This window comes from Chiloscyllium punctatum, chromosome 19, assembly GCF_047496795.1.
Source record: "Chiloscyllium punctatum isolate Juve2018m chromosome 19, sChiPun1.3, whole genome shotgun sequence".
NCBI classification, from domain to species: Eukaryota; Metazoa; Chordata; class Chondrichthyes; order Orectolobiformes; family Hemiscylliidae; genus Chiloscyllium; species Chiloscyllium punctatum.
This window is the reverse complement of record NC_092757.1, coordinates 85,944,240-85,956,577: the sequence shown is the minus strand read 5'-3', so window position 1 is coordinate 85,956,577 and position 12,338 is coordinate 85,944,240. Positions and strand designations below refer to the sequence as shown.

The 12,338-nt window shown below is 44.7% G+C and overlaps 1 protein-coding gene across 1 annotated transcript in view; it reads right to left on the bottom strand.

Annotated features, from left to right (window-relative positions):
* The window catches only part of LOC140491564 (multidrug and toxin extrusion protein 1-like), a 36,729-nt gene extending 24,668 nt beyond the window's left edge, over positions 1-12,061 (bottom strand). The window contains exon 1 of the mRNA XM_072589951.1: positions 11,906-12,061. The gene's annotated coding sequence lies outside the window, so the exon portion shown is untranslated. The remainder of the gene's footprint in view (positions 1-11,905) is intronic.
* Positions 12,062-12,338: the final 277 nt, after the last annotated feature.

Below are 12,338 nucleotides of genomic sequence, written 5' to 3'. Positions count from 1 at the left end.
TTTATCGACTTCCCCTTCACTGCCCAGGAGTTGCACTGTCAACATTTAGGGTTTAATGTTTTTGCAGAACTGCTCATGTAAATGATTGCATATTAATTATGTCAGTTTGTGAAATTTTCATCACAATAGATATTAAAACTTAATCAATGATCGATCTTTTAATGCTGTATTTTTGACTTGGGTCTGCTCTGAGGTACATTCAAGGTGAAGGATGTAGCATGTCAACTGCACTGAGAAGCCGAGCTATTGCATTATATCTGTTCAAGTGATGCAAGGTTTGATGGCCATATTTTGCAAAATCTTGCGAATCCTCACAGACCCTCTTACAATGTGCAAAACATTGTTTTAGAGCTATTGCCCTATTTGATTTCCTAGCAAAGACCTTACGTCTTATCTCTCTTGTTTTCCCGTCTTTGTCCAAGGTCCATGTGAATTGGAATACAAAATCCTGGCTGAAAATCCAGTGAGACAAGCAGGAGGATGGAAGGACACAGCAAGCCAGGCAGCATCGGGAGGTGGAGAAGTCAACATTTCAGTGTAACCCTTCTTCAGGATTGACTCCTCCACCTCCTGATGCTGCTTGGCTTGCTGTGTCCTTCCTGCCTCTTGCTTGTCTACCCTGGAATCCAGCAGCTGCAGTTTATTTGTCTCGACAATCTGGTGAGGCACCCAAGGAGTGCTGCATTGCTTTAAGTGCAGTCTTTCGTCTATGATGTTACAAACTTTCCTATCTCTCTCTGGTCGAAGGAAGAGACGCACCATTTCAAAGTAGATGATGGTGGGTGTGGCAAGCGGGTGGGAGTAGGGCAGGGGAATATCCCAGTTCCCTAGCAACTGGGGTCTCTCTTAATCAACAGCCCAAAAACTGATTATCTCTCATAACATTGCTACAGTGGGATCGTGCTGGACAGAAACTGATTGCTACATTTACCACAGAGGTAAAAACAATGACTGCAGATGCTGGAAACCAGATTCTGGATTAGTGGTGCTGGAAGAGCACAGCAGTTCAGGCAGCATCCGAGGAGCACTGAAGGGCTTTGGCCCGAAATGTCGATTTTACTGCTCCCCGGATGCTGCCTGAACTGCTGTGCTTTTCCAGCACCACTAATCCAGAATACATTTACCACAAGTCAATAGGGACTACAATTTAAAAAGTTAATTGACCAGAGTTTTTTTTAAAAATGTTCTTGTTGAATTATAAAGTCATAGAGTTATACAGCATGGAAACAGACCTTTAGGTCCAGCTCACCCACACCGAATAAATATGCCAATCTGACCCAGTCCCATTTGCCATTTAGTCCATACCCCTCTAGACCCTTCCTATTCATATACCCAGCCTCATGCCTTTTAAATTTTGTCATTGCAACAGCCTCCACCACCTCCTCTGCGTGAGCAAGTTACTCCTCAGGTCCCTTCTAAATCTTTCCCCTCTCACCTTAAACCTACGCTTTGGACTCTCCACATGAGGAAAAAGACGATTTAGTCATGAATTAAACACTTCAACAACACATTAAGTGATGCATTAGTGAGCTAAAGAGCCTAAAATTTAATAAGTGCTGAAAATGTGTTGCTGGAAAAGCGCAGCAGGTCAGGCAGCATCCAAGGAACAGGAGAATCGACGTTTCGGGCATCAGCCCTTCTTCAGCCCCTTCGATGGTGCCTGACCTGCTGCGCTTTTCCAGCAACACATTTTTCAGCTCTGATCTCCAGCATCTGCTTGCCTCACTTTCTCCTCTAAGATTTAATAAGTAACTGGTATTGTCAGTGAGTGGGTGGCACTTTAATAATAGCAGTTTTTCAAACTGAAACATCTTGTCCATGAATTCAAGTATACTTTAAGTGAACCAGTTTAATAAAGCAGAGAAACTGTGGGTCGTAAGTGAACACTTGTCTTAACAGCTATTCCACAGCTGCCAGCTCATCGACATGGAGTGTTATTGCCTCATGGACTCAGCACATATCCTATCATACACTGCAACAAAGCATTATCTGGAAACTTTCATCACTGGCAACATGCAGCACACACACACACACTTCATGTCACATTCACATCACACACAAAATAAGTGTGACAGTATGTACCACACCTGCTCAACACCCCTCTCCTGCTTTCCTATCTTAGCAAACAACGTTTTTCCACCAGATCCACTGGCTGACAAAACTCACAAGGTGCTTGTAAATATCTGTGCATTCCCTCACGGATGGTAAATACCCTTGTGACCAGGTCAACCCACATACTGCCACTCGCCTGGGTCTGCAGTAGGTGGGATGGGGAACAACAGGATAGATAAACATGCTTGGCCTCACCCTCTCCAATCTGCCTCACTCCCCAGTGCATCTGCCCACGACAGTTTTGAAAAGAGTGACTACTGCATTGTCCTTGCAGAAGCAAAGTCCCATCTTCCCGAGGAGGATGCCCTCCAGTGTGCCGTGTGGCACCTTGCTCAATGGGATACATTTCAAACAGATCTAGCAACTCAAGCCTGGCCTTAAATCAGATACGGGAGCCAACAGCAGCAGCAGAAATGTATTCAAACACAGTCTGCACCCTAACGGCTTGGCACATCCCCTGTTCCATCTCTACTATTGAGCCAGGGGATCAAGAATGCAGGAGGGCCTGACTGAAGCAACAAGTCCCAACCTGGTAAAGCTGCCAAAGTGGACTGCTTGCATACCAGTCAGCATCAGCAGTTACCAATAGACAGGGCTAAGTGGTCACAAAACGAATGGATCAGATCTGAGAGTTGCAGTTCTGTCACGTGAATATTGGAGGACAACTAAACAGTTCACAGAATGGGAAGGATCACAAATATTCCCACCTTCAATGTTCGACAAGCTGAAGACATCACTGAAACAGGTAAGGATGAAGCATTCGCAGCAATCTTCAGCCAGGAGTGCTGAGTGGATGATCTATCTCAGCCTCCTCCAATGGTCCCCAGCATCGCAGATGCCAGTCTTCAACCAAGTTGAGTCACTCCAAGCGATATCAAGGAGTGGTTAAAGCCACTGAATCGTGCAAAGGCTTTAGCTCCTGACAACATTCTGGCAGTAGTACTGAAGACCCTGTGCTCCAGATTGTGTCACTCCTGTAGCCAAATTATTCTAGTACCATACCTGGCACATAGGAAGATGGTCATGGTTGTTGGAGGTCAGTTCTCTCAGCTCCGGGACATCTCTGCAGGAGTTCCTCAGGGTAGTGTCCTCGGCCCAACTATCTTCAGCTGCTTTGTTAATGACCTTCCCTCCATCATTAAGTCAGAAGTGGGGTATTTGCTGATGACTCAAATGTTCAGTATCATTCATGACTCCTCAGATACTACAGCAGTCCATGTTCAAATACAAAAAGACCTGGACAATATCCAGGCTTGGGCTGACAAGTGGCAAGTAACATTCACACCACACAAGTTCCAGGCAATGACCATCTCCAAAAAAAAGAGAATCTAACCAAGAGCTCTTGGCATTCATTTACATTACCATTGCTGAATACCACACAGTCAAATTCCTGGGGTTCACCATACAAATACAGTATGTAAGTTAACTCGCTGAGCTCAAAGGTTTGTTTTCAGACATTTCATCACCATGACTAGGTAACCTCATCAGTCAGAGTCTCTGGTGAAATGCTGGTGATATGTCCCGCCTCTGTATGTATAGGTCTTGGTTTCTTAAGGTGGGTGATGTCATTTCTGGGTTTTTTTCATTTTTTCTGGCATCATGGTAGCCCAAAAACCTACCAACGCACTTAAGGATCCATTAGATACTACCAGCAAAACGAACATCATTGACAAGATACCATGCAAGAACTGTAAAAAACACTAATCGGACAAACTAGCAGGAAACTTGCCACCAGGATACATGAACACTGAGGACTGAGAAGCTTTTAAAGAACAACAGAGGATTACTAAGAAGGAAATACGCAGAGGAAAAATGAGGTACGAAGGTAAACTGGCCAATAATATAAAGGAGGATAGTAAAAGCTTTTTTAGGTATGTGCAAGGCAAAAAAATGGTAAGGACTAAAATTGGGGCCTTGAAGACAGAAACAGGGGAATATATTACTGGGAACAAAGAAATGGCAGAGGAATTAAATGGGTACTTCAGATCTGTGTTCACTGGGGAAGACACAAGCAATCTCCCTGAGGTAACAGTGGCTGAAGGACCTGAACTGAAGGGAATTTATATTTGCCAGGAATTGGTGTTGGACAGACTGTTAGGTCTGAAGGTTGATAAGTCCCCGGGGCCTGATGGTCTACATCCCAAGGTACTGAAGGAGGTGGCTCGAGAAATCGTGGATGCGTTGGTGATTATTTTCCAGAGTTCAATAGATGCGGGGTTGGTTCCTGAGGATTGGAGGTTGGCTAATGTTCTACCACTTTTTCAGAAGGGTGGGAGAGAGAAAGCAGGAAATTATAGACCAGTTAGTCTGACCTCAGTGGTGGGAAGGATGCTGGAGTCTATTATAAAGGATGAAATTATGACACATCTGGATAGTAATAACAGGAGAGGACAGAGTCAGCATGGATTTATGAAGGGGAAATCATGCTTGACTAATCTTTTTGAATTTTTTGAGGATGTAACTCTGAAGATGGACGAGGGAGATCCAGTAGATGTAGTGTACCTGGACTTTCAGAAAGCTTTTGATAAAGTCCCACACAGGAGGTTAGTGAGTAAAATTAGGGCACATGGTATTCGGGGCAAAGTACAAGATTGGATTGAAAATTGGTTGGCTGATAGGAAACAAAGGGTAGTGATAAACAGCTCCATTTCAGAATGGCAGGCAGTGACCAGTGAGGCACCGCAGGGATCCGTGCTGGGACCACAGCTTTTTACAAAATATGTAAATGATATAGAAGATGGTATCAGCAATAACATTAGCAAATTTGCTGATGATACAAAGCTGGGTGGCAGGGTGAAATGTGATGAGGATGTTAGGAGATTACAAGATGACCTGGACAAGTTAGGTGAGTGGGCAGATGCATGGCAGATGCAGTTTAATGTGGATAAATGTATGGTTATCCACTTTGGTGGCAAGAACAGGAAGACAGATTATTAGCTCAGTGGAATCAATTTAGGTAAAGGGGCAGAACAGAGAGATCTGGGTGTTCTTGTACACCAGTCAATGAAGGCAAGCATGCAGGTACAGCAGGTAGTGAAGAAGGCTAATAGCATGCTGGCCTTCATAACAAGAGGAATTGAGTATAGAAGCAAAGAGGTGCTTCTGCAGCTGTACAGGGCCCTGGTGAGACCACACCTGGAGTACTGTGTGCAGTTCTGGTCTCCAAATTTGAGGAAAGACATTCTGGCTATTGAGGGAGTGCAGCGTAGGTTCACGAGATCAATTCCTGAATGGCAGGATTACCTTACACTGAAAGACTGAAGTGACTGGGCTTGTATACTCTTGAGTTTAGAAGACTGAGAGGGGATCTGATTGAGACATATAAGATTATGAAAGGATTGGACACTCTGGCAGCAGGAAACATGTTTCCGCTGATGGGTGAGTGCCGAACCAGAGGACACAGCTTAAAAATACAGGGTAGACCATTTAGGACAGAGATGAGGAGAAACTTCTTCACCCAGAGAGTGTTGGCTGTGTGGAATGCTCTGCCCCAGAGGACAGTAGAGGCCCAGTCTCTGGATTCATTTAAGAAAGAGTTGGATAGAGCTCTCAAAGATAGTGGAATCAAGGGTTATGGAGATAAGGCAGGAACAGGATACTGATTAGGAATGATCAGCCATGATCATATTGAATGGCGGTGCAGGCTCGAAGGGCTGAATGGCCTACTCCTGCACCTATTGTCTATTGTCTATTAGCTGAAGAGATTGGGGAGACACTGAATGAATACTTTTCGTCAGTATTCACTCAGGAACAGGACATTGTTGCCGATGTGAATACTGAGTCACAATTAATTAGAATGGACGGCTTTGAGGTATGTAGGGAAGAGGTGTTGGAAATTCTGGAAAGGGTGAAAATAGATAAGTCCCCTGGGCCTGATGGCATTTATCCTAGGATTCTCTGGGAAGCAAGGGAGGAGATTGCAGAGCCATTGGCCTTGATTTTTCTGTCCTCGTTGTCTACAGGAATAGTGCCAGAAGACTGGAGGATAGCAAATGTGGTTCCCTTGTTCAAGAAGGGGAGTAGGGATAACCCTAGTAACTATAGGCCGGTGAGTCTCACTTCTGTTGTGGGCAAAGTCTTAGAGAGAATTGTAAGGGATAGGATTTATGAACATCGGGATAGGAATAATGTGATCAAGGATAGTCAGCATGATTTTGTGAAGGGCAGATCGTGCCTCACAAACCTTATTGAATTCTTTGAGAAGGTGACTAAGGAGGTGGACGAGGGTAAAGCGGTAGATGTGGTGTATATGGATTTTAGTAAGGCGTTTGATAAGGTTCCCCATGGTAGGCTACTGCAGAAAATAAGGAGGTATGGCATTGAGGGTGAGTTGGAGGTTTGGATTAGGAATTGGCTGGCTGGAAGAAGACAGAGGGTAGTAGTTGATGGTAAAGGTTCATCTTGGAGTGCAGTTACTAGCAGTGTTCTGCAAGGATCTGTTTTGGAACCATTGCTGTTTGTCATTTTTATAAATGACCTGGAGGAGGGGCTAGAAGGTTGGGTGAGCAAGTTTGCGGATGATACGAAAGTCAGTGGAGTTGTTGACAGTGAGGAAGGATGTGGCAGGTTACAGCAGGATATAGATAAGCTGCAGAGCTGGGCAGAAAGGTGGCAAATGGAGTTCAATGTGGGTAAGTGTGAGGTGATTCACTTTGGTATGAGTAACAAAAAGATGGGGTACTGGGCAAATGGTCGGATACTTGGTAGTGTGGATGAGCAGAGGGATCTTGGTGTCCATGTACACAGGTCTCTGAAAGTTGCCACCCAGGTAAATAGTGCGGTGAAGAAGGCATATGGTGTACTGGCTTTTATTGGTAGAGGAATTGAGTTCCGGAGTCCTGAGGTCATGTTGCAGTTGCATAAGACTCTGGTGCGGCCGCATCTGGAGTATTGTGTGCAGTTTTGGTCGCCATACTATAGGAAGGGTGTGGAGGCACTGGAACGGGTGCAGAAGAGGTTTACCAGGATGTTGCCTGGTATGGTAGGAAGATCGTATGAGGAAAGGCTGAGGCACTTGGGGCTGTTTTCATTGGAGAAAAGAAGGTTTAGGGGTGACTTGATAGAGGTGTACAAGATGATTAGGGGTTTAGATAGGGTTGACCGTGAGAACCTTTTTCCACGTATGGAGTCAGCTATTATGAGGGGGCATAGCTTTAAATTAAGGGGTGGTAGGTATAGGACAGATGTTAGGGGTAGATTCTTTACTCAGCGAGTCGTGAGTTCATGGAATGCCCTGCCAGTAGCAGTGGTGGACTCTCCCTCTTTATGGGTATTTAAACGGGCATTGGATAGGTATATGGAGGATAGTGGGCTAGTGTAGGTTAGGTGGGCTTGGATCGGCGCAACATCAAGGGCCAAAGGGCCTGTACTGCGCTGTATTGTTCTATGTTCTATGTTCTATTAGTGCCCATCCCTACTTAGCCCTTGAGAGGATGGGGGTGAGCTACCTTCTTGAACCACTGCAGTCCCCCTGCTGTGGGTTGACCCACAATACCCTTAGGGAGGGAATTCCAGGATTTTGACCCAGCCACAGTGAAGGAACAGTGATACATTTCCAAGTCAGGATGGGGAGTGGCTTGGAGGGGAACTTGCAGGTGGTGGTGTTCCCATGTATCTGCTACCTTTGCCTTTCTGAATATAAGTGACGGTGCTATATATGGAGCCTTGATGAATTTCTGTGTGCATCTGCTACTATCGTGCAACCGTGGAGGGAGGGGATACTTGAGAATGTGAGAATGTGAGAAAAAAAAATCTAAACACTTGACCGGCCAGTGACACCTACATCTCCATGAATGAGTACATTTCAATTCAGTGCCCCAAATGGAGCAGCAGACATCCTTCGAACCTTGAAGTGTGAAACATGTGAAGTCATAAGTTTCTTGTGACAAGCTCCAACAGTCCAATGTCAGGTCCTGAGCCATCGCAGTGCAAGTGTTCTGGGCTAAATCAGTTCAGGACAGAGTCAGGGACAGATCCCTGTAACCAAACTTCATGACTGGGGTCTCAGAACAAATCCCTTGTGTGTTTGTGGGGAGGTAGAAACAATATTGCATATTGCTCAACAGTATCCACTCAACAAGTGAGAGTTCTTTTGGGATCATGGCCTCAGGAAGTCTGGGTTCAAATACTTGATTTCCATACTCAGCAATTGAGGAGATGATCATTGGTTTCAAAGGAACTTTTTTTTTCGCTAACTTGAAAACAACGTCACCTTCTCCTGTCACAGAGGAAAGCACCCACAGTTACAAAAGCTAATTTCATAGATTCATGCCTGCACTCAGGAACATTGAAGTACTCTCTTACATGTCAGTGATGGAGGGTTGGTCACAGCAGCTACTCTCTTCAATAACATGGCCTGGCCTTGATTTCTGATCTTGCCCTGAGCCGGGCATTGTGCACCGACCCATCACCACTGCAACCAAGATCAGACATCCGAATGAAGAAGTGAAAACACTCACTCTGCTCACTGTCCAGAAGATAGGAGTGAATATCCACTTGATGGGAGGCATGTACAAGTGTACAAGAGCAGAGGGACTCTGGGCTGGGGGAGAGGGTGGAGAGAGTGGTGGATACATTTCACAAGATTTTTGAATGTACCAGGACAGATTGAGAGGGCAAAACAGAAGAACTTAGCACCCTGGCAGCATCTGATTAACCTCACTTTTCACTCTGTCTCTCTCTGGATAAACCGGTTTCTCTCTCTCTCTCTGATTAGCCCTGTTTCTTTTTCTCTCTCCCTCATTAACCCTGGTTCTCTCTCATTCTCTCTGATTAACCCTGTTTCTCTCTCTCTCTCTCTCTGAATAACCCGGTTTCTCTCTCTCTCTGATTAACCTGGTATCTCTCTCTCTCTCTGGTTAACCCTGTTCTCTCTCTCTCTCTCTGAATAACCCTGTTTCTCTCTCTCTATCTGATTAACCCGGTTTCCCTCTCTCTCATTAACCCTGTTTCCCTCTCTCTCATTAACCCTGTTTCCCTCTCTCTCTGATTAACCCTGTTTCCCTCTCTCTCATTAACCCTGTTTCTCTCTCTCTCATTAACCCTGTTTCCCTCTCTCTCTGATTAACCCTGGGTTTTTTTTCTCTCTCTCTGATTAACCATGTTTCTCTCTCTCATTAACCCTGTTTCTCTCTCTCTTTCTCTCTGATTAACCCTGTTTCTCTCTCTCTCTCTGATTAACCCTATTTCTCTCTCTCTCTCTCTCTCTGATTAACCCTGTTTCTCTCTCTCTCTCTGATTAACCCTGTTTCTCTCTCTCTCCGATTAACCATGTTTCTCTCTCTATCTGATTAACCGTGTTTTTCTCTCTCTCTCTCTCTGATTAACCCTGTTTCTCTCTCTCTCTCTGATTAACCCTGTTTCTCTCTCTCTGATTAACCCTGTTTCCCTCTCTCTGATTAACCCTGTTCCTCTCTCTCTCTCTCTCTGATTAACCCTATTTTCCTCTCTCTTTCTCTCTGATTAATGCTGTTTCTCTCTCTCTATCTGATTAACCCTGTTTCTCTCTCTCTCTCTCTGATTAACCGTTTCTCTCTCTCTCTCTCTCTCTCTCTGATTAACCCTGTTTCCCTCTCGCTCATTAACTCTGTTTCCCTCTCTCTCTGATTAACCCTGTTTCCCTCTCTCTCTGATTAACCCTGTTTCCCTCTCTCTTTCTGATTAACCCTGTTTCTCTCTCTCTTTCTCTCTGATTAACCCTGTTTCTCTCTCTCTCTCTGATTAACCCTATTTCTCTCTCTCTCTCTGATTAACCCTGTTTCCCTCTCTCTCTCTAATTAATGCTGTTTCCCTCTCTCTGATTAACCCTGTTCCTCTCTCTCTCTAATTAACCCTGTTCCTCTCTCTCTCTCTCTGATTAACCCTATTTTACTCTCTCTTTCTCTCTGATTAACCCTGTTTCCCTCTCTCTCTCTAATTAATGCTGTTTCCCTCTCTCTGATTAACCCTGTTCCTCTCTCTCTCTGATTAACCCTGTTTTTCTCTCTCTCTCTCTGATTAACCCTATTTTCCTCTCTCTTTCTCTCTGATTAATGCTGTTTCTCTCTCTCTATCTGATTAACCCTGTTCTCTCTCCCTCTCTCTCTATCTGATTAACCCTGTTTCTCTCTCTCTCTGATTAACCCTGTTTCTCTCTCTCTCTCTGATTAACCCTGTTTTTCTCTCCCTCTCTGATTAACCCGATTTCCCTTTCTCTCTCTGATTAACCCTGTTCCTCTCTCTCTCTGATTAACCCTGTTTCTCTCCTCTCTATCTGATTAACCCTGTTTCTCTCTCTCTCTCTCTGATTAACTCTGTTTCTCTCTCTATCTGATTAACCCTGTTTCTCTCTCTCTGATTAACCCTGTTTCTCTCTCTCTCTCTCTCTGATTAACCCTGATTCTCTCTATCTGATTAACCCTGTTTCTCTCTATCTGATTAACCCTGTTTCTCTCTCTCTCTCTCTGTCTGATTAACCATGTTTCTCTCTCTCTCTGATTAACCCTGATTCTCTCTATCTGATTAACCCTGTTTCTCTCTCTCTCTCTCTCCCTGATTAACCCTGTTTTTCTCTCTCTCTAATTAACCCTGTTTCTCTCTCTGATTAACCCTGTTTCTCTCTCTCTCTATCTGATTAACCCTGTTTTTCTCTCTCTCTGATTAACCCTGTTTCTCTCTCTCTCTCTCTGATTAATCCTGTTTGTCTCTCTCTCTGATTCACCCTATTTCTCTCTCTCTCTGATTAACTCTATTTCTCTCTCTCTCTGAGACACCCTATTTCTCTCTCTCTCTCTGATTCACCCTATTTCTCTCTCTCTCTCTGATTCACCCTATTTCTCTCTATCTGGTTAACCCTGTTTCTCTCTCTCTTTCTGATTAACTGTTTTTCTCTCTGATTAACCCTATTTCTCTCTCTCTGCTTAACCCTGTTTCTCTGTCTGATTAGCCCTAACTTTCTTTCTTCACAGACGCTGCCAAACCTTCTGAGTTTCTACAGCATTCTCTGTGCTTGTTTCAGGTTACATGGATAAGGGATCGGTATTTGCATAAACAGAAAAATAAGTCAGACTTAGTGCAGACACGAACTGGAACCCCCCCAGAGTGTCCAAGTCTTTGTAAGGACACTCTCTGGGCTCTAACTAGCCGTGATTGGAACTTCTGTGCTGGGTGAAATTGTCCACAGCACCTTCAGCGTGTGGTCAACTCACAGACTCAAATCCCTCACTTGGGCCAAATGTCCGTGAGTCTATCGTGAATCGGAACAATGCATGTAACTCTAAGCACTGGGCATTCTTTACTAAACCTCAAAGCCAAGGCAATAAAAAAAGTTGCAGTGTTAACAGTGAAACAATGACTCGTTTCAGCGTTTTCCTCAGGGATTTCCAAGTCTACATCACCTTCAGAAACCCGCGATCTCGTGAATGGATATCTGAAATACAATGCATGAAATAATACGAGGCACTTGCATTTAAATCTTGAATTAATTGTGTCCTAATCTACCCAATGGATTGTTGCTCCCGGGTGAGTGCCGCCGAAATTGAGGGATGAACAGTGTGTGCAATTTCAGGCGCAAGTTTCCGCCGGTCCCCCGCTCAAGGGTAAGTGCGGGAAATTCGCACTGACCCGGTCTGTTAACGCACGGAGACAAACGTGGAGGAAATTCGGGCGCGGCGTACAAAGGGCAGGCACAAGTCGAACTTTTACTCCCGATTCTGCAGGAATTCCCCAGCACATTGGCCCCTACATCTGTATCTCCCCCCCCGGCCCTCAGCTCTGCCTCTCCATTGTGCATTATACCACCCCGCTGGAAATTTACCTTTTCCTTGATTCTGAGGGTGAAGTTCAGCAGGTTCCTCTCTCCCTCCAGCTCGATATATTTAGGAACAGTCATTGGAGATGCCTGGGACTCTCCAAAGTCACAACTGCAGCAGCAGATGCATTGCTGTCTGTGGGCACAGTGGGGGATTGGAAAAGTGATCATTTATGATCCTGAGTTACTCGATTCCTAACAACTGATCGCTTGAGAAGTCAACTCAGTTCTCCGAGTAATTCAAACAGTGTCCAGTGTCACGCACAGTTTACCGTTTCTTGTTATTGATTAAATTTTAACCTCTGCCACGAAATGTATGATCTAACTGATTGTTTGATCAGTCCTGTAACCAACGTGTAAATAATAGAAAGGTTCGCCAATAAACTGGTGCTGTTTTTTTTCCCTGACGTGCAGTCACTATTGAGATGCAGCCGCCAAT